Source organism: Scyliorhinus torazame, chromosome 8 (assembly GCF_047496885.1).
Source record: "Scyliorhinus torazame isolate Kashiwa2021f chromosome 8, sScyTor2.1, whole genome shotgun sequence".
In the NCBI taxonomy this organism is placed as follows: domain Eukaryota; kingdom Metazoa; phylum Chordata; class Chondrichthyes; order Carcharhiniformes; family Scyliorhinidae; genus Scyliorhinus; species Scyliorhinus torazame.
Genome location: NC_092714.1, coordinates 217,565,194 through 217,584,170, shown reverse-complemented (window position 1 = coordinate 217,584,170; position 18,977 = coordinate 217,565,194). Strand labels below are relative to the sequence as shown.

General features: G+C 52.4%; 1 protein-coding gene across 2 annotated transcripts in view; it reads right to left on the bottom strand.

Moving 5' to 3' along the window:
- LOC140428374 (cadherin-4-like) overlaps positions 1-18,977 on the bottom strand; it is a 1,038,564-nt gene that overhangs the window by 698,561 nt on the left and 321,026 nt on the right. Inside the window, exon 1 of one of the 2 annotated variants that reach the window (XM_072514766.1) lies at positions 14,292-14,313. The exons of the other annotated variant lie outside the window; for it this stretch is intronic. The gene's annotated coding sequence lies outside the window, so the exon portion shown is untranslated. Of the gene's footprint in view, positions 1-14,291; positions 14,314-18,977 lie in introns of those variants that run through there. 2 annotated transcript variants of the gene reach the window in all.

The window sequence follows — 18,977 nt, the reverse complement described above, 5'->3', positions numbered from 1 at the left end:
GGGACTTCGATGTTGTGGCCATTTCGGAGACATGGATAGAACAGGGACAGGAATGGTTGTTGCAGGTGCCGGGGTTTAGATATTTCAGTAAGCTCAGGGAAGGTGGTAAAAGAGGGGGACGGGTGGCATTGTTAGTCAAGGACAGTATTACGATGGCAGAAAGGACGTTTGATGAGGACTCGTCTACTGAGGTAGTATGGGCTGAGGTTAGAAACAGGAAAGGAGGGGTCACCCTGTTAGGGGTTTTCTATAGGCCTCCGAAAAGTTCCAGAGATGTAGAGGAAAGGATTGCAAAGATGATTCTGGATAGGAGCGAAAGCAACAGGGTAGTTGTTATGGGGGACTTTAACTTTCCAAATATTGACTGGAAATGCTATAGTTCGAGTACTTTAGATGGGTCCGTTTTTGTCCAATGTGTGCAGAAGGGTTTCCTGACACAGTATGTAGATAGGCCAATGAGAGGCAAGGCCATATTTGCTTTGGTACTGGGTAATGAACCAGGACAGGTGTTAGATTTGGAGGTAGATGAGCACTTTGGTGATAGTGACCACAATTCGATTATGTTTACTTTAGTGATGGAAAGGGATAGGTATATACCTCAGGGCAAGAGTTATATCTGGGGGAAAGGCAATTATGATGCGATGAGGCAAGATTTATGATGCATTGGATGGAGAGTAAAACTGTAGGGGATGGGCACAATGGAAATGTGGAGCTTGTTCAAGGGACAGCTACTGCGTGTCCTTGATAAGTATGTACCTGTCAGGCAGGGAGGAAGTGGTCGAGCAAGGGAACCGTGGTTTACTAAAGCAGTCGAAACACTTGTCAAGAGGAAGAAGGAGGCTTGTGTAAAGATGAGACATGAAGCTTCAGCTAGGGCGCTCGAGAGTTACAAGTTAGCTAGGAAGGACCTAAAGAGAGAGCTCGGAAGAGCCAGGAGAAGTCTTTGGCAGGTAGGATCAAGGATAACCCTAAAGCTTTCTATAGATATGCCAGGAATAAAAGAATGACTAGGGTAAGAGTAGGGCCAGTCAAGGACAGTAGTGGGAAGTTGTACTTGGAGTTCGAGGAGATAGGAGAGGTGCTAAATGAATATTTTTCGTCAGTATTCACACAGGAAAAAGACAATGTTGTTGAGGAGAATACTGAGATTCAGGCTACTAGACTAGAAGGGCTTGAGGTTCATAAGGAGGAAGTGTTAGCAATTCTGGAAAGTGTGAAAATAGATAAGTCCCCTGGGCCGGATGGGATTTATCCTAGGATTCTCTGGGAAGCTAGGGAGGCGATTGCTGAGCCTTTGGCTTTGATCTTTAAGTCATCTTTGTCTACCAGAATAGTGCCAGAAGACTGGAGGATAGCAAATGTTGTCCCCTTGTTCAAGAAGGGGAGTAGAGACAACCCCGGTAACTATAGACCAGTGAGCCTTACTTCTGTTGTGGGCAAAATCTTGGAACGGTTTATAAGAGATAGGATGTATAATCATCTGGAAAGGAATAATTTGATTAGAGATAGTCAACATGGTTTTGTGAAGGGTAGGTTGTGCCTCACAAACCTTCTTGAGTTCTTTGAGAAGGTGACTAAACAGGTGGATGAGGATAAAGCAGTTGATGTGGTGTGTATGGATTTCAGTAAAGCGTTTGATAACGTTCCCCATGGTAGGCTAATGCAGAAAATACAGAGGCATGGGATTCAGGGTGATTTAGCAGTTTGGATCAGAAATTGGCGAGCTGGAAGAAGACAAAGGGTGGTGGTTGATGGGAAATGTTCAGACTGCAGTCCAGTTACTAGTGGTGTACCACACGGATCTGTTTTGGGGCCACTGCTGTTTGTCATTTTCATAAATAACCTGGAGGAGGGCGCAGAAGGATGGGTGAGTAAATTTGCAGATGACACTAAAGTCAGTGGAGTTGTGGACAGTGCGGAAGGATGTTACAAGTTACAGAGGGACATAGATAAGCTGCAGCGCTGGGCTGAGAGGTCTTTGGCAGGTAGGATCAATGGAGTTTAATGCAGAAAAGTGTGAGGTGATTCATTTTGGAAGGAATAACAGGAAGACAGAGTACTGGACTAATGGTAAGATTCTTGGCAGTGTGGATGAGCAGAGAGATCTCGGTGTCCATGTACATAGATCCCTGAAAGTTGCCACCCAGGTTGAGAGGGTTGTTAAGAAGGCGTGCGGTATGTTAGCTTTTATTGGTAGAGGGATTGAGTTTCGGAGCCATGAGGTCATGTTGCAGCTGTACAAAACTCTGGTGCGGCCGCATTTGGAGTATTGCATGCAATTCTGGTCGCCGCATTATCGGAAGGATGTGGAAGCATTGGAAAGGGTGCAGAGGAGATTTACCAGAATGTTGCCTGGTATGGAGGAAAGATCTTATGAGGAAAGGCTGAGGGACTTGAGGCTGTTTTCATTAGAGAGGTTAAGAGGTGACTTAATTGAGGCATACAAGATGATCAGAGGATTGGATAGGGTGGACAGTGAGAGCCTTTTTCCTCGGATGGTGATGTCTAGCACGAGGGGACATAGCTTTAAATTGAGGGGAGATAGATATAGGACAGATGTCAGAGGTAGGTTCTTTACTCAGAGAGTAGTAAGGGCGTGGAATGCCCTGCCTGCGACAGTAGTGGACTCGCCAACACTAAGGGCATTCAAATGGTCATTGGATAGACATATGGACGATAAGGGAATAGTGTAGATGGGCTTTAGAGTGGTTTCACAGGTCGGCGCAACATCGAGGACTGAAGGGCCTGTACTGCGCTGTAATGTTCGATGTTCTATGTTCTTCCACGTCGGCCTTGGTGAATACTGTGGCCGAGGTGTAGGGAAAAGAGTGCCCCCACGGCACAGGCCCGCCCGCCGAGCGGTGGGCTCCGATCGCGGGCCAGGCCACCATGGGGGCACCCGCCGGGGTGCCTCCCCCAGGACCCCGAAGCCCGCCCACGCCGCCAGGTCCCGCCGGTAAGAGAGGTGGATTGATGCTCGCCGGTGCGACAGGCATTCCAGCAGCGGGACTTCGGCCCATCGCGGGCCGGAGAATCGCGGGGGGTGGGGGGTGCGCGATTCCTGCCCCCGCCGAATATCCGGTGCCGGAGAATTCGGCTACCGGCGACGGCGGGATTCACGCCAGCCCCCGGCGATTCTCCGACCCGGCGGAGGGTCGGAGAATCCCGCCCCTGGTGACTGCAGTCAAGGACCTCAAGTATGTTAAAATAACATGTGCTTTCACTTGTGTTGCGACTCCGGGTCAAGTGGGGCTGGAATTGACCATGCACTAGCCCAGGGCATTGTGACACTGGGCAGGATTCTCTGGCCTCCTATCCGCATGCTTCTCGGCGGCAGGAGGCGGCGTGCTGTTTGCTGGTGGCGGGATCCTCTGTTCCCACCACTGTCAATGGGATTTCCCATTGAAGCCACTCCACGTGGCTGGGAAACCCGCAGGAGGGGGCGCACTGCCGGCGGCACCAGACAATCCTGCCACCAGCAAACATCCAGCGAATCCCAGCCACTACCTTTGTAAACTTTCAGCTTTTGGGTGTGTCACCTTTTATCCACATAAACAGGTAGGAACACGTTACTCATTTAGTTTGTGCCCAAAAAAGACCATAAACTCAGACAAAGTATGCATGAGAAAATATTATTCATTTCCGCAGTTGTTCTGGACCAAAAACTGTAAATTAAGACCATTCTTCAGCATTTGTTTTTATCCCAGAAGTAGACAGCTCACAATGAATAGTTGCGGAAATAAAACAAACCTGCCCCAGCTCAGTATTCACCAGGGATTACTGGTATCATGCAGCGGTTCTGCAGCCAGTCTCAGAAATGTCAGAATAACCAAGGCAAAATACTGTAGATACTTGAAATCTGCAATAAAGCAGCTGCGAGTGCTCAGCAAGTTTGCAGCATCTATGGGGAAAGAAACAGTGTAGTTAATGGCACGGGTTTTTACTTAAATGATCAGTTCAGAGTGGGTGGGTCAGAAAATCCCCGGGAATCACAAAGTCAGGATTCCCTTACATAGCGTTTACATGGCATCGCTGATTGGTTCCCAATCTGGAAAACAGCCATAGGGATGGAGCACGAGAGAACCACGCCTGTGGGAACTCAGCCAGTTGACTTTGAAGAATCACTTCAGGGGCCCTTTTCAATGGCCCTGACCGGCGCCACGTCGACCGCGCGCGCCCAATTGGAGCAACCGGAGAATCGCGAGTTTGACGCCCATTCTCTGCCCCCGCGCCGAGCGCGATTTCAGCGCGGAGGCTCAGAGAATCCCACCCCAGATACCTGGTGGGCGAAGGCTGAGGCTTGGGGAAGTGGAATCGGAAGTCAGGTGAAGTTGATAGCCTTTGAGGGAGATTGAAGACCTTGGGCTTGATTTTTAGGTCATGCTGGGTCTGAGATCAGAGAGAGACTCTCGAAAAGTGTTGTGCCAGTTCCCATCTCCATCCTGCCCATCCATTTTTGCAAAGGAGGGATGAAGAGTATGACAGGGTCACCCACCCACACATGGGAGGTAGCTGATTAACGCTATTGATAGCCTATTAAGGCTGACTAGGTTTCTCCAGTCGGCTTCCAGGTTCCCTGGAGGGCCTCTTTATCTGCTTGATATCAGACTGGGGTGTCAGTACTCCAGCTAGAATTTGAGGCCACTCATGCCTGCCTTGGTGCTGAAGCAGTTGCAGAATGCACTGTAAAGGGACTCCCTTCTCCCACCAGAGGCATGGCCAATTTAAATTTCAAAGAATTGGAGAGAGGGCGTCCTGATTTTTAAATGCCCTCTGCTTCACTTACCTGCCATGATATCCTACTGTTGCTTTCAAGCTGGAAGGTCTCTGATTCACCCTCCTGCTTTGAGACCATGGGCGAAATTCTCCATTATCGGCGGAAAGTCCGCCGATCGGCGCAGAAAACGGCGCAAATCCCACTTGCGTCACGTCATAAATATGGGCCGATAGTCTGCGGCCCGAAATGGGCTAGCAGCGACGTAACGGGATCCGCGCTTGCGCAGTGGTTCACGCCGTGCAGCGTCATACGCGCTGCACGGCGTGACGGCTCATAAGGCCGCGCAGCTCCCCCCTACCCGACCGGAACAGCCGACCGCAACACCCGACTTGATGGTTGGCCGTCGCTCAGCCCCGAGGTTCGAGTCACGCGATGTGGAGGCGCTCCTGGACGCGGTGGAGCAGAGGAGGGACGCCCTGTATCCCGGGCACGGCCGCAGAGTTGCCCCACGCCACAGCCGGCGTCTGTGGAGGGAGGTGGCAGAGGCCGTCACCGCTGTGGCCCTAACACCACGGACAGGCACCCAGTGCCACAAGAAGGTGAACGACCTCGTCAGAGCAGGCAGGGTGAGCCTCCCCATATCCCCCATATTCCCCCCTCCCACAAATCCCCCCCTCCCCATATCCCCCCCTCCCCCATATCCCCCCCTCCCCATATCCCCCATATCCCCCCTCCCCCATATCCCCCCTCCCCCATATCCCCCTCCCCCATACCCCCCCTCCCCCATATCCCCCATATCTCCCCCTCCCCCATATCCCCCATATCCCCCCTCCCCATATCCCCCCTCCCCATATCCCCCCTCCCCCATATCCCCCATAATCCCCCCTCCCCCATATCCCCCCTCCCCCATATCCCCCCCTCCCCCATATCCCCCACATCCCCCCTCCCCCATATCCCCCATATACCCCCCTCCCCCATATAACCCCTCCCCCATATCCCCCATATTCCCCCCTCCCCCATATCCCCCCTCCCCCATATCCCCCATATCCCCGCTCCCCCATATCCCCCATATCCCCCCTCCCCATATCCCCCCCTCCCCCATATCCCCCCTCCCCATATTCCCCATATCCCCCATATCCCCCCTCCCCCATATCCCCCATATCCCCCCCTCCCCATATCCCCCCCTCCCCCATATCCCCCCTCCCCATATCCCCCATATCCCCCCTCCCCCATATCCCCCATATCCCCCCTCCCCCATATCCCCCATATTCCCCCCTCCCCCATATCCCCCCTCCCCCATATCCCCCATATCCCCCCTCCCCCATATCCCCCCTCCCCCATAGCCCCCCTCCCCCATATCCCCCCCTCCCCCATATCCCCCCTCCCCATATCCCCCATATTCCCCCCTCCCCATATCCCCCCTCCCCCATATCCCCCCTCCCCCATATCCCCCCTCCCCCATATCCCCAAGTGAATCCAGCCCTAACCTTAACCTCTGCAATGCACGCGCAACCGATGGCGTGCATTCATATACCTGCCTAACACTGTTGCCTTTTACCCCTGCCACCACCCCACCCCCCCCAGGAGAAGCGCGCACACAACAATAGGGAGCATGTGAGGACTGGAGGAGGGCCTGCTGATGAGAGGCCACTGACCGTACACGAGGAAAGGGCCCTGGAACTGGCTGGCGGACCTGAGGACCGGGAGGTTGCTGATGCAGAGGTCGGGGCCCCACGAGCAAGTGAGCCACCAACAGCCCGTCCCCATATCCCCCCTCCCCTATATCCCCCTCCCCCGTATCACCTGATCACTGCCTGATGTCTAACCATGCATGCTTCATTGTGTATCGCAGGACCAAACGTCCAGGCACTCATCCCCGCAGATGCAGACCGCCCGCAGGATGCCCCTCGGAGACCACAGGAGACAGAGAGACCCGCACCCTCCAGCATGCGACGCCCGCAGGATGCCCCTCGGAGACCACAGGAGACGGAGAGACCCGCACCCTCCAGCATGCGACGCCCGCAGGATGCCCCTCGGAGACCACGGGAGACGGAGAGACCTGGAGCAACAGGGAGACGACACCCCCGTCACGTGCGGGAGCGACCACCCAGCGATGAGGGGGGCAGCCACAGGCCCCCGTCACATCCGAGCCAGGACACCACTACCCAGGACACCACTATCCAGGACACCCCTACCCGGGACACCACTACCCAGGACAACCCTACCCGGGACACCACTACCCGGGACACCACTACCCGGGACAGCACTACCCGGGACAGCACTACCCGGGACAGCACTACCCAGGACACCCCTACCCGGGAAGACGAAATACCGGACAGTGACTCAGAGTGGATGGGTGGAGACGAACCCCCACCCCAAAGTGCCATGGACTCAGAGTGGGACGAAGAGCACGACACAACGCCACTGCTGTCACCAACACCCTCCACCATCGCAGAAACACTCACCACGGTTGGGCACTTTAGTGATGAAGCGTCTGGTACACTCACTGGTGCGCACAACACAGCCGTCCCGGTACAGTAGGTGGAGGTAGGAGCAGCAGAGGGACCGGGCGGTCGGAGGGCAGCCCAGGCCAAGCGAACATCTGCCGCCCAGATGGATCCCGGGTTCCTGCAGTTACCACACCCACACATAGATCCGATGCAACCACCGACACGGAGACGAGCGAATAGGGTGACGGGTGGCTTGCGGCGGCTGCGGTCGCAGGTGGAGGAGTCCACCCGCGTCCAGGAGCTGGGAGTGGTCCCGGACATGCGTGCCACCCAGGCTGACACCGCACGGGTGGCGTCCGCGGTGGAGGCAATGGGTGCGACGGTGTCAGACATGGGGAACGGATTGCGAGGCCTGGGGCCTTCCGTGCAGGCGGCGTCTGTGGCCCAGGAAATGGCTGCCCTCTCACAGGAGGCCATGAGCCAGTGCCAGCGCCAGATGGCAGAGGCGCTCAACGCCATAGCCCAGTCTCAGCAGGCCATGGCCCAATCTCAGCAGGCCATGGCCCAGTCTCAGCAGGCCATAGCCCAGTCTCTGCAGGCCATAGCCCAGTCTCTGCAGGCCATGGCCCAGTCTCTGCAGGCCATGGCCCAGTCTCAGCAGGCCATCGCTGAGGGCATCGGCGCCAGTGGCCATGTGCGAGCTGGCGTCGCACTGTCGCAGACAGGGTTCGACAACCCCCTGGGCTCCATGGCTGCAAACCTGCAGACCCCTGTCGATACCAGCACGGGCCTCCAGGACTGGCAGCGCCAGATGTTGGGGGCGCGTCGGATGGCCAGTCCGTTCGCATCCCCCACCCATGTAGAGGCCTGGGGGCCATCGGGCACCCCGAGGGAGGAGGAGGTGGTGTGGTCCGTCCCGGCTCCCTCTGTAGGGGAGGTCCCGGTACACCGCGACACCTCGGACTCCCCCCCTTCCGTCCCAGGTGCATCGGGTGGGCAACGGGCAGGACAGGCTGGCAGCTCGCCATCCCAGTCGCCCGGGCCGCAGCCTGGCCCATCTAGGCCAGGACGCCCCAGGAAACGGCCGCCAAAGGGATCCAGTGTCAGAGGGCAGGAATCACAGGAGTCCACCTCCAGTTCTGCTGTACCGTCTGGGGAACCACGTAGACGTAGTCAAAGGGCCCGTAAGGCCAAACAATTAGACACTGAGTAAGTTGGCACGGGTGCAGGGCACAGATGAGTTTTAGGGGCTAGGGCACGTGCATGAACTCCTTTGGTTATTAAAGTCAATGTTACACCTACCGAAGCTGCCTTTGTGCTCTGTCCAAAGTGTGCGGGGGTGTCATGTACGTTGAGCGCAAGTGTGTGTGTGAGGGGTGGTCTTACCTCAGCCCCAGGTGAGTCTGCCCCCTTCCCCCTGGGCCGCCATCAACATCCCCCGGGCAGAGGACGGGACCGTGCGCTGCAGTGTCACAGCCGCATGCAGGGATGGTCCGGGTGGATGGTGGTACTGTGGCCATGGGTCAGACATAGTCCAACGATGTAGAGCCAGGAGCTCATCGGAGGCGGGTTGTCATCATTCTCCATGGCCTGCGATAGACACGCGTCCACCCGCAACTGGGTGAGCCCGGCCCGTTGTGCCGCCGGTGGATCGGCAATTGGGGGTGGGGGGGGTGGTGTGCATGCGGGTGGGGTGTGTGGGGTTGGGGAGGGGGGTGAGGGTGCTGGGTGGGTGGATGGGTGGGGGGTGTGGGTGGTCGGCTGTTGTCATGGTGTGCGGTCTGTGGCCATACTACCCGATTCCCACGCCCATCTAGTCAGTGAAGCGGGCGTCTATCAAGTCTGTCCCGTGCCCGCTGGCCCAGCCGGTAACGGTGGACAGCCACCCGCCTGTGTCTACCCCGTCTGCCCTGACCATTGCCCCCATCCCCCTCATCTGGGGAGGACTGGGCCTCTTCCTGCTGCTCCTCCACTCCGCCCTCCTCTGCCTGCGGCACATCGCCCCTCTGCTGGGCTATGTTGTGCAGGACGCAGCACACCACAATGATGCGGCCGACCCTATCTGACCGATACTGGAGGGCGCCCCCAGAGAGGTCCAGGCACCTGAAACGCATCTTCAGCACGCCAAAGCACCTTTCGATCACTCCCCTTATCGCTACATGGGCATCATTGTAGCGGTTCTCCGCCTCATTGCGTGGCCTCCGTACAGGCGTCATCAGCCACGATCGCAATGGGTAGCCCCTGTCGCCCAGCAACCAGCCCCTCAGCCGGGGATGGCGTCCCTCGTACATGCCGGGGATGGATGACCGCGACAACACGAATGAGTCGTGTACACTGCCTGGGTGACGGGCGCAGACGTGCAGGATCATCATGCGGTGGTCGCAGACCACCTGTACGTTCATTGAATAGGTCCCCTTCCTATTAGTGAACACGGCCCTGTTCTCTGCAGGTGGCCGCACGGCGACGTGCATCCCATCGATCGCGCCCTGGACCATGGGGAACCCGGCAACGGCAGAGAAGCCCACGGCCCGGGCATCTTGGCTGGCCCGGTCCACGGGGAAGCGGATGTAGCGGTGCGCCATGGCATAAAGGGCATCTGTCACTGCCCGGATGCACCGATGCACCGATGTCTGCGATATGCCGGACAGGTCCACACTCGGTGCCTGGAATGACCCCGTTGCATAAAAGTTCAGGGCCACCGTAACCTTGACGGACACGGGGAGAGGGTGTCCCCCGCCAGTGCCACGCGGTGACAGGTGTGCCAGCAGGTGGCAGATGTGTGCCACGGTTTCCCGGCTCATCCGGAGTCTCCTCCTGCATTCCCGGTCCGTGAGGTCCTGGTATGACTGCCGGGGCCGGTACACACGGGGCGCCCTCGGGTGCCTCCGTTGCCGTGGGGCCGCGACGTCCTCCTCCCCCTCCTCGTCCTGTCGGTCAGGTGTCCCTCCAGCCTGGGCGGCTGCCGCCTGCCCCTCTGCGGCAGCCTGCGCCGCCTCTCTGGCACGCTCCTCCTCCTCCTCCTCCTCCTCATCCAGGGCAACATAGACATGAGCGGCTGCCACCACGGCGGCCAACATCGCTGGATGGTCTGAAAACATGACGGCCTGGTGGGGGGGAGGGGAACGACGACATGTCATCATTGCCCATATCCCCTCCTCCCCCCAGCCAGGTGGCATGGACTGCATGGGTCCAACTGTTGGAGGCTGGCACCTGGCCAGGTGCACCAACTCATTTGACCTCCCATCACCCACCCCGGCACGGACCCCCTCCCCAACCTCCACCCCGGCACGGACCCCCCCCCCCCAACCTCCACCCCGGCACGGACCCCCTCCCCAACCTCCACCCCGGCACGGACCCCCTCCCCAACCTCCACCCCAGCACGGACCCCCCCCCAACCCCCAACCTCCACCCCGGCACGGACCCCCCCCCCAACCTCCACCCCGGCACGGACCCCCTCCCCAACCCCCAACCTCCACCCCGGCACGGACCCCCCCCCCCAACCTCCACCCCGGCACGGACCCCCCCCCCAACCTCCACCCCGGCACGGACCCCCTCCCCAACCTCCACCCCAGCACGGACCCCCCCCCAACTCCCAACCTCCACCCCGGCACGGACCCCCTCCCCAACCTCCACCCCGGCACGGACCCCCTCCCCAACCTCCACCCCGGCACGGACCCCCTCCCCAACCTCCACCCCGGCACGGACCCCAACCCCCAACCTCCACCCCGGCACGGACCCCCCCCCAACCTCCACCCCGGCACGGACCCCCTCCCCAACCTCCACCCCGGCACGGACCACCCCCCCAACCTCCACCCCGGCACGGACCCCCCCCCCCAACCTCCACCCCGGCACGGACCCCCTCCCCAACCTCCACCCCGGCACGGACCCCCTCCTCAACCTCCAGCCCAGCACGGACCCCCCCCCAACCCCCAACCTCCACCCCGGCACGGACCCCCCCCCCCCCCAACCTCCACCCCGGCACGGACCCCCCCCCCAACCTCCACCCCGGCACGGACCCCCTCCCGGCACTCCCCCGGAGCCCAGCCTACTCTAACCACTGCTGCCTTGCGCAGACCCGTGACATTCTCCGCGGCAGCGGCGCCATTAACGCACCGCCGACTTTTCTCCCTTCGGAGACTTCGGCGGGGGCGGGGGCGGGATTCACGGCGGCCAACGGCCATTCTCCGACCCGGCGGGGGGTCGGAGAATGACGTCCCATGCCTGCAGTCCTAAAGTCAATAATGAGCCCACCCTCTGTCCATTAATTAGCCATGCTGGGGAAAATCACATCAAGTGACAGTTTCCCACACAGTGTGAACTCCTGACTCCTGTTCCAGCCTGACAGAGTCTTGGGGTGGGGAGGGGGGGGGGGGGGGGGGGGGGTTCCAGAAATCCATAGGGAAAATCCTGTACCCTCAGGGAAGGCAGGCAGGGTTTCCCACACAGTGTGAACTCCTGACTCCTCTTCCAGCCTGACAGAGTCTTGGGGTGGGGAGGGGGGTGGTTCCAGAAATCCATAGGAAAAACAGCATTTTCTGTTTTTATTTCTGTTTTTTGTAAAAAATGCATGGGCTGTGCCGAACATGCCTGTGGTTGCAGCAGACATTTTAACCATCCTGTCAAATGGGGTTGAAAAGATGACTGGAACAATCTTGTCTAACCAGGTAAATGGAAAATGTTTTTGTCAAACCCTTTTTCACCAAAGCAATAGTGAATGCATTTCACCGTTCAGCAAATCACTCCCATACCAAAAAAATGTTTTTCTTTAATGGAACCATTTTTTAAGACTGTTAATTTTAGCAAACTATTGAATTTTTTCCATAATGCGTTAATCACCTCTGATGATATTATTTGTTAATTTGAAGAAGTATCTTCCAAGACATAATCCGAAATAGTAATGCTGAGAAATTATGCATTTTAAGTAAGCAAACTCATCTTATTCAGACTGCACTACAAAAAGAATCAACATAATCCCCAGTACACAAATTAAGGGGTTCTTTCTCTTCAATAGAATGCTCAAATATGGCTGATCTCCTTGAAAGCCATAAGTCAACCATGAATACCAATTCAAATACAATGAGTGCTGTAACAGCCCCAAAGTCGAGTGAGTCACCAAATGGAACTGACTAAAAGGAGTCTTGCCTATATAAAGCATATAGAAACCCATATAAACCGTCTAAAAACCCATCTGGTTCACTAATGTCCTTTAGGAAGGAAATCTGTTGTCCTTATATACATGTGACTCCAGATCCATAGCAGTATTGTGGTTGATTCTCAAATGCTCTCAGAGATGGACAATAAATGCTGGCCCAGCCAGTGAGGCCCATATTACATGAATGAATAAAAAAAACCATGGCAACTGTAAAAAGCAGCCAAGATCACTCTTTTTGCACTAAAGATAAATTTTGTTTTTATTCAACTGGGCACTATTATTTACAATATTTTGTAATGTCTGGTGGAAATAATTAGTACTGCATACAGAGCAGTATTCCCACATCATGAAATGCTTCTAATATTAACTGGATGGTAATTTGTTGTGGCATTTCAACTACGCACAATGTAATAGTTGAAAAACTCTGTGGCATGGCATCATACAGGGATGCTTTAAGTATACACTTTTGCAGTGCTAATGCATATTAATGTTGCCACAACAACATTTAGAGGAGCACTGCAATTCTGCTGTTCACAAGTAAATCAAAAAACTTGACGTCTTCTGAATTAATTTACATGAAAAGCCTTTGAGTTTCATACCCACTGTTACACACTGGCACTGCAACATATTTTGCACAGAACCTTTTTGGATGGAATTTTACCTTGCGCAGCCTTCACAGAATTTTTCAATTCTTCACGGAACACAGAAGCCATGTTAACATTAACTTGTGTAGTCAACCCCTGATGTGAATTGAACAGTTCAATTGAGAATCAGCCAGTTCAAATTAAAAGTTAAAAGCTACCATATCTATCAGCAGAACTCTCCCTCCTCCATTCAGCTGTGAGTGGAAGTTGCTTGAGCTGACCTTACTCTACTGTACTTGCGAAGTAGCCTGACCTTTCTCAGCTTCATTACTACTGGGAGAGACTTTCTGCAAGGGAATTTGAGGGGGCTTAAAAGGATTAGAATGCAAAAATAAAAGTCCATCCCATATGTGGATGGTAACTACCTGTTTCCTAACCAGCGAGTCCAGTTAAGCAAGCGGACGATGAAGAACCATATGGTCTTTCCAACAACAGTATAACCCCGAGGGGTAGGGGGACATGCAGTGCCAATCTGGCAGTGTCAAACTGACACTGTTAATCTGGCAATGCCAGGGTGGCAGTCCCGGGGCAGTGTCAGTCTCTTTGGGGGGTTCCCCTTATGTGTGTGGGTAGGGTTTTTTCTTACCCAAATGTTTATGGGGGAGGGGGTTGGTTTCCACAATACTTATATGACGGGGCAGTTGCTCCAATGCTTTTAGGGAGTGTTTGTCCCCGATCGCGGGCCAGACCCCATCGGAGGCCCCCCCGGTGAAGAAGCCCCGCTCCCCGCCCCACAGGCCGCCCCCCCAAGCGTTCCTGCACAGTTCCCGCCGGCAGCGACCAGGGGTGAATGGCACCAGCGGGACTGTCATTTTTTTCGCTGCCCATCAGTCCATCCAGGCCGGAGAATCGGCCCTCGCCGTTTGCGGCGATTCTCCGAGCGGCCCGGCGTGATTCTCGCGGCGCTGGTTTCGGGGGGGTGGGAGAATCGCGTGCGGGTGTCAGGGCGGCATGGCGTGACTCGCTCAGCGCCCCGGCGATTCTCCCACCTGGCGTGGGGGGGGGTGGGGGGAGAATACCGCCCGTACATGCCGGTTTCTTGGTGAAACTGACACTCTGCCAAATTATCAGAAGATTCCACCCATTGAAATGCTCACCATTTTCATGTCACATCTTATGGCTATGAAAGAAGTCTTATAGGCACCAACAATGTTGCAGAATCTATTCTGTAGTTTTGCAGGGCCTATTCCCAAATCAACAGAAAAACACAAACACTAAGTAACAACAATACAAAGCCAGAGCAAAGTGCTGGAAATGTCACTGTTGTAAGTAAACAATTCACAATCTTGATTCTGGCCACCGCACCTTTAAAACACCCCAATACCTACATGGGATCCCAACCGCATTTCGGAGAGACAACAGTCTCGCTTTTCACTGGATGCTGTCCTCTGCAGGGCCTGGGACAACTTCAGTACCTCCAGAGGCACCAGCACTGCCTCATTTACCTCACAGCACGACAATTGGAATTGAGGTTGCTCTTGGCAACAGCACTGAAAAATAAAGGCAGCATCCAACTGCCACATTACACAACCCACAGTGAGAGGGAGGCACTAGGGCATAAGAAATGCTGGGATTTATTCTGATTCAGAGACATTTGTAAGAGACCCTTCTTAAAGAAAAGTATCTGACAAGCTATTTTCATTGGTTTAAAATGCGTCACTATGATGATGGACATCAAGTTCAAATGGAGCACCTAGACATGGCATCATCATTTGCCAAAGGTTTGTGTTTGAAGAGAGACAAGCAGTTTTGTGTGAAGATAAAGCCCTTTAAATTGACACCGAGAACTAGGAGTTTTTCTCCTGTTTAAGATTCACACCCTTTGTGTCATGCATCTTAAATTAGAATTTATGGTCGCAGTGGAAATGCGGCTTTAAAACTATCCAATCTGCATTCGACATAAATAGTGTTGAGCATAAAGATGTGCAAAGCCAGCGTTTTCATTCTTTCTCAAAGTCCACATCCTGCAGTCTTGCCAAGTAACTTCTTTCTTTGATCACAAAAGAAAGCTGAGACCTTGAAATAGTTAAGGCATGTGGAAATAATCAAAATTTATTATTTCATTGTCATGGATAATGCAATTGGACAGAGAAAATCTGTTCAACTCCTGTCCAACTCTCAATTCCCGACAAGAATATTGGTCCGTATGATAATGCCAGCCCTGCGTACACAATTTTCAGCATGGTTTACCAGTCTTCTGCCAAGAACATCAGCCAGAGTCACACTATCGCCACAGCACTCATCGAGAATAAATGTACTTCCACATTGCTCATTTAATTCTACATAACCACAGGTTCCACTAACATTAATACACACCAGATGCTTCAACATTCTTGCCCAAACTACAGCACATCAACATGAAGATGATATCAGGATACTTCTGACTCTTGGAATGTCATTATTTTATTCCACAATTCTGGCCTGGATGTTCTTTCGTCAATCACTTGCCATTTCTCGCAGGATATTATTCATTTCAAGTGAATTGTAGTATTAGTTTCAGATTTTTATTCAATTAGAAAAGAAAAATCTTATGAACCAAATAGATCAAACAAAACCAGTTCTACCGAGAACGAGTGACAAAGGTACTGTGCTGACATCAGCTGCATTAAATGTTTTTTTTATCATTTCCCGGAGCAATCATTACGGAAAACTACTTGGGGAAAAAAACAGGACTTCATGAGAAGTCCAGCATATTATCTGCATCAGTTCTATTCCCATTTATAATTTACATCTAACACGGCATTTTAATTACTTACCTGAAGTGTTGTGCAAACAGAATACGTGACGAGGAGCTCTGACAGACAATTTATATCTCACTTATTGTCCCCATCATAACTCAGCATTTTGTCACACGTAAGTTGTCAGGTAGCTCACAGGACCCCATTGTGCCTTCTCTTTGAATCTACTATAAAATGTAACCTATTCATCGACACATATTTAGACACTGAATTATGTCAGATTACTTCATTTACAGCGCAAGAATTTATTTTTGTTGTAGCCTCAATTTTGGTAAGAATATTTTTTGAAAATCTTATTTATCGTTGTACAGGCAAATATATTAAATTACCAGATTTTGGGTGGCATGTGGCGCAGTGGATAGCACTAGGACCGTGGCTAAGGACCCGGGTTTGAATCCTAGCCCTGGGTCACTGTCCATGTGGAGTTTGCACATTCTCCCCATGTCTGCATGGGTTTCACCCCCACAACCCAAAGATGTGCAGGTTAGGTGGATTGGCCACACTAAATTTCCCCTGAATTGGGGAAAAAAGTAATTGGGTACTCTAAATTTTAAAAAAAATTACCACATTTTACATTCTTAGCATATGCATATTTACATAAAGCTGTAATATCCTGTGCATCAATTATCACTAAAGCAAGTATTGAGAACAACAATTATTTCATCCACCCTCTTCTTCGATTGTAACTAAAATGCGGGGTAAGCTCAAAGCTGTTCAAATTGGTCCTCAAGCCTTCTACATTGACTTGATGCATGGGGGAATTGGTTGTTAAATTGACCAATCAGCATGCCTTTAGCAGGAGGAGGTTGCCATTCACAAATTTACTGCTATTCTCCAAGGAAATAATCGAGTGAGTGAGAGTAATGCATTAGATGTATTCACTTGGATTCTCAAAATGCATTTGAGAAAGTTCTTCATGTGAGACGAGTGCAGAAGGTTAAGGCTCAGGGAATCGTTGACAAATTGTCTAGATGGATTGAGAATTGGCAGAACAACCAGAAGCAGAGGGAAGTGGTGAACAGGAAAACTGCCGAGGAAACAGTAACCAGTCGTGTTTTTGGAATCCCTGCTGTTCACAACACTTACGATTGATATGGAACTGAGCACACTTAGGGCAGTATTATAAAATTTGCTGATGACATGCCGTTATGTGTTAGGTAATGAACAGAAAGGAAACTATCTTCAAACACATGGACTGATTATGTAGATAGATGACATGTGGCAGATGGAGTTTTATGTGGCTATTTGTGGCAATGCAGATTGAACCTAACAGTAAATAGTTTACAGCACAAAAAAAAGTTTTTTTTTAAGTTGCCACTTGCAGCATCTGAAAGGAAAGGGGTTAGGGATCTGACATCTGACCAATGTGGAGCAGTAAACAACAGGATAAACCAGCAATAAGATAGATTTGGAGGATACTGGCTTACCAGTCTGAATAAATATGATTGACAATTTATACACCAATGGTGAGGTTAAATGGCTGTGAGGCCGGCAGTATCAGCAGGGATTCTGAGATACTGCTCTCTCCTTGCACAGCAGGAAGGTAAACCAAGTCATTCTAAAAGCCCTGGCCATGAACAGCCTGTAATGCAGGATTTCCCCTTCAACGCCACAGCATTTCAGTGATGTCGCTGATGGGTTTGTTGCAAGTTGATCCAGGCTGATTGATCGTCTGGGTCTCCGCTCACACAGGGAGCCAATCAGTGACATGGTTGGGGATGGCAGCTTCAACTGTTGGGAACTTTGAGTGGAAAATGGTGGGCATGGGGCAGGCTGATCCTGGGGAGGATGGTTGGAGACCTCAGGTAGTAGGGGTCATAGGCCTTCTGGTTGTTGGGCGAGTGGGGGGGGGGGGAGTCATCAGAGGCAAGGGGGTGATGTCAGCAAGGAGTCCTTTCAGGGAAGAAAGGATCAAACACCTGGTTTTGGGACAGGGTGTTGATCAGGGTTTGATAGTGAGGGTGGAGATTGGAGACCTCATGGTGGGATGAGTGGGTATGCAGCGCTGAGTAAAACAAGCGTTTTGTTGCTATTTCCCTTCACGACAACCTCCATGTTCGATGTTGAATTTTCCTTCTCACAGAGGTGAACATGGCACAAAGGAACTGGCTGAAGTTTGCATTTGATATGCGCATTGCCCTCTCCTATTGTGAACCTGATTGGAGTGACATCGTGAGGACCAAGCATTAAAGGTAAATGGAGGTGACATGTGTCACGAAGGTTGGCCAGTGTGGGTCATTCATCTAGATCCCGAAGATCAGCCAGTTGGCAAAAGTGGGCCCCGGGAAAAAAATTTGAAGTATACTGGGTTAGAGACAGATTTGGGCTGGAAAACAGATTGGAGCCTTTAATCGCCACCTGCTTGGTTTGCTTTAGCTTCATAATACGGGTTTTAAAAATGATTAAAGATGTAAACAGGGTTGAAGTTATTCAACTTTGACACTGGGTATAAGACTTGCAAACACAAGTAAAAATTTCACAAGCCTGAACAAGGTTCGAAAATTGAAGAAAAATAACAAACCTCAGTCAATATTTGGATCAGGCACCCAAAAAGATAAATTTTTTGGACATCAACTGGCATTGTTCGAAAGAAGCTGGACAGATAACTAACGAGTACAGGGATAGTGGATCCAAGAGATTGCATTATTTTTCAATGATTTTTCTTTGCAAAATGAAGGGTCTGAGGAGGTGAAATCCATCTTGACAGTGGCAATGCTGCAATAAAATAGGACAGCAGGTGAAGCACAAATGGGCTGCCAATTCACTCATGCCCATTCTGCCCCAATACCCCAAATTAATTTACTTTCTTAGTTGGGGGAGCAACCGGTGATTTGGCCAATGGTAAGATGTAGTGAGCCATATTCAAAGCCCTTGATATAGTGACAGGTTCAGACTCATTTCTGGAAAAGAGGAAGAAATATGATAATCCATGATTGAAAAATACTTCATAGCTGATGATAACCATTTGTGGAAAATTCTTGCCTTGTGTCATAATATACACATCAGTATATGATGGTGCAGATACACACACTGACTGACACACTGCAAGACCAATCAACACACACAACACAGCAGCCAATCACCAGTTAGGGCACGGTCACTATAAAGACAGAGGGCACTAGTTTTCCCGCTCATTCGGGATGCAGCCTCTGAGAGAGACAGAGCCCGCAGTCAGTCGCACAAACATCCACCATGTGCTAGCAGTATAGGCTGGTCAGGTTAGGCATAGGTCTTCAGTCAATCTAACATAGTGTCGGCCCACAGTGCAAGTATGTT